This window comes from Myodes glareolus, chromosome 4 (assembly GCF_982192425.1).
Source record: "Myodes glareolus chromosome 4, mMyoGla1.1, whole genome shotgun sequence".
In the NCBI taxonomy this organism is placed as follows: Eukaryota; Metazoa; Chordata; class Mammalia; order Rodentia; family Cricetidae; genus Myodes; species Myodes glareolus.
The window spans coordinates 46,539,736-46,543,785 of NC_142029.1; positions in this window are offsets into that span (position 1 = coordinate 46,539,736).

The window sequence follows — 4,050 nt, forward strand, 5'->3', positions numbered from 1 at the left end:
TCACTAAAGGCAGTTAGTTCCTACCAACGTTTTCAAACAGATTCATCACAATTTATTATACATATGAAGTAAACATATCACAATATCTCATTTTTCATTCCTTCTTTTATCCTCTCCTTTAAAAATTGGAGTATCAATTGTGGTTTTATTTAAGATTTATTTTTACCTGCTGAGCTAACTCCCCAGTCCTCACTTGTTTATCATACAAAAATTATGCATGTAATGTTAGCTGTGCATGCCTAACCAAGTGTGAACCCCAGGAATCTGTGTCTAGGAAAAAAAGGCGGAGTGCTGGAGAGATAGCTCAGTGGTCAAGAGTGTTGGCTGCCTTTTCAGAGGATCTGGGTTCGATTTCCAGCACCCACATGACATCTCTAGTCCCAGGGAACCACTGAAGATGGAATGCCCTTTTCTGGCCTCTTCAGGTGGTATATAGACATACATGCAGGCAAAACACCCAAATTAAAAAGAAAAAAATCCAGGTTTGGTAATTTGAATCTGTAATCCCAGTACTCCTACCTCAAGAGAAGCAGAGATAGAAGAACCATCTGGAAGCTCCAGGACCAGCCCGCCTGAACAACGCAGTGTGGCAGAGAAGAGGCAAGAGACCTGGCCTCAGAAAGGTGGAGGGTGAGAACCAACTCCTGAGAATTGTTCTCTGACCTTCACATGTGCACAGATGAGTAAATGAACAGTGAATATTTGCACACATAGAAAAACAGAATTTGCAGGGCACACGCCTTTAATCCTAGCACTCGGGAGACAGAGGCAGGCAGATCTCTATGAGTTCGAGGCCAGCCTGGGCTACAAGAGCTAGTTCCAGGACAGGCTACAAAGCTACAGAGAAACCCTGTCTCAAAAAACCAATAAGTAAATAAATAAATTGAGCCAAGAGTAGTGGTGCACGCTTTTAATACCAGCTCTCAGAAGACAGAGACAGGTGGGTCTTTATGAGTTTGAAGCCAGATTGGTCTACAAAGAGAGTTCCAAGACAGTCAACCAAAATTATGGAACCCTGTCTCGAAAAAGAAAAAAAAAATCTTGGGTTGGAACTGACAGTAGCTCAGTTGGTAGAATGCTCGCCTAGCATGGATGAAACTCTGGGTCACATCCTCATCACTGAATTAACCAGGTGTGGTGGCACACACCCATAATCCAAGCACTTGAGGACAAAGGCAGAAAGAAGCATTGAGCTAAGGAGACAGCAGGAGCTTGTTTAGAAGTGAGGACCAAATTTAAATCCCAAGAATCTGCATAAAGCCAGGTATGGTGGTGTGCATTGTAATTCTAGCAGTGGGAGATGGGAGGTGGGGACAAAATTTCCCAGAAGTCAGCTAGCCAGGTGTATGCAACCACAAACAGCAGAGGTAACCTGGTAAAAAGTAGAGGTCCAATAACAGAGATTGTCCAGTCTCACACAGTTCCCTGACACTCATGCTTATAGATAGACACACACACACACCAAGCCTACTGACCTATGCAAAACCTGGAACCCACATTGTGAAAGGAGAGACTTGGTTTTCACAGATTGTTCTCTGACCTCCATATGCACACCATGGCACATTTGCACCCACGTGCACACACAAAGTTAATAAATATTTTTAAAAGGTAAAAAAAAAAGATTTATTTTTATGTGTGTGTGGGGGGGTTGGTGTGAAGAGGGTATTGGATCCCCTGGATCCCCTGAAGATAGAATCATAAGAGATTATGAGTTAGTGAACGTGTTGGTAAAGGAACTCTGATCCTCTGCAAGAACAGGAAGTGCTCTTAACTGTTGGGGCCTGTCTCTAAATCCTGAGTACTAATTTTAAAAAGTTACTAGTAATAACAAATTATTATGAATAAAATTTCATTTTTGTAATTCTAAGATTTATTTTTATTATTTTAAATTATGAGTAGGTGTGCATGCTTGTGTGGCATTATCTGCTTGTGGGTTCAGGCACCCAGAGTATAAAGGTGTTGACTCCCCCTTAGCTAGAGTTACAGGTGGCTGTAACTGCTCAGTATCAGTGCTCTGGTTAGTCCACAGTCTTAAATGCTGAGCCATCTCCCCAGTCCCCTGCTAACAATTTTTTTTGAGAGGGTTTCTCTGTAGCTTTGGAGTCTCTCCTGGAACTAGCTTATAGACAAGGCTGGCCTTGAACTCACAGAGATCTACCTGCCTCTGCCTTTTGAGTACTGGGATTAAAGGCATGTGCCACCACTGCCTGCTAACAATTTTTAACAGCTCACACAGTTTAGTTTCTACAACTAAAATATACACATCAATACCTGTTTTCATAGGCTAAAATCAAGACTGGTGTCACCATTAAAATGATGCAGTGGGGATTCAAGTGATTTGGTTTGCCACAACAGGTCAAGTATGCAGTGAATAGCTGCTGCCTTGATTTCAAACTCTGGGATCCTATGGCTTCTTTAGAGTGCACGCACATGTGCACACATACACATGCACCCCTCAACTTTTATATCTTATTTTGAGAAAGACAGTGCCATCTCAAAATTAGAGGATTCTTTAATTCAAAGGCATCATGGTATTTCTTGCAAGACTCTCTTGGTTGATAAAGATAAGGTCTTCTGGACTTCAAGTAGGTAAAGCAGTGGAGGACTTAATTGTTCCTTATACAAACTGAAGGACTTAAAATTTTCCAAGAGTTTTCCCAAAGCAACAAAAGGTGTAGAGAAGAGACCTAGAGGAAAGAAACCTAAGAAGATCCATGGAGGAGAAAGGAAAGAAATTCCCTGGGTCTGGGAATGCCTTAAATTTTTTTCTTAATAATTTTTTAGACTATGTAGTAAACATTAAATTATAAACTTACTTATTTTTTTTAAACTTTAAATGTAATTCTTTTGTATTGTGTCTTTGGAAACTTCACAACATGCACCTCAAACCTGCTCACCTCCCAGTCCTTCCATATCTACCCCTCACCTCTGCAGCATGCCCCCCAAGTTAATTAAAAACAAAACAAAACCCTACCTTGCTCCTCCATCTTTCCAACACCTCTTCATACTCCCTAGTGGCATTAGAAGCTGCAGTGTGTTACACAGTATACCCTTTTTTGTCCAATCAGCCCCACCCACAAAATGTTCATTGCAATGAGTCATTGATTTGATTTAAGACCTTTGGTTTCTGGTTTACCATTATCTCTGAGCCCTCATCAAAACTCCTCTCAGATATATAAACTTCTAGTGTATTCAAGTCTACAAGATGTAAATAACAGTTTGCTTGTGCAGTCTTTGGTCTGTGTGAAAGCATCCTGACAGGTATTTACAGGTTATCTACACATGGACCACTTCTCTGAGTGCTTGGGACAGACCAGAATGTTTCTTCTTTAGAGCATGCATTTTAATGAACATCAAAAAACGTATAAAGAAAATAATAAATAAGTACATTTAACATGTTTTAAAAAGCAACAAAAGCTACTGAGAACAAAAGAGAGCAGAACAGGAGTACTTGAACGAGTATTCTGGTACAAAGTGGGCCACCTACAATTTTACCTGTGATTACTAGCATGTGCAAAGGTTTGGCAATGAGGATTTAGGCACATGGCTTTCAGAGGAGGGCAATCCCAGCAGTGGGAGGCATCACTGTGTAGGCTCTTAGTCAGATGATGCCTTTCATGTTAAGAACAAGTAAGGAGACCAGATTAATGTTTTGTTTTGCATATAAGAAGGAACAGAAAGTAGGAATGTATATTCAATTAGGTAGTACTTTGATAAATCCATAAATTTTAATGGGTAAAAGTATTTGGGTCTCAGACAACAGCAAACAGTCCAAGTAGATTCTGTTTGAAGGACTAAAATAGTGTGCCTCTTGCAAACAGTTATATTTTAAATGGATTTTATTTGTGGTTGACAAGTTAGCCTTGGAATTGTTTAGGTCTAAACTCTAGTCTACTTGTGCTATTACCACGTCTATTGTTTTGATCTTCTTGTGTTTTTGCTTTTGTTTTGGAAGTAAGTAGCCCTCCCATCCCAGGCATTGTCAGTCAACAGACATTAAATAGCTCTCACCCTGTAATATGTTCCATGAAAGAGGCTAGGAAATTAGAG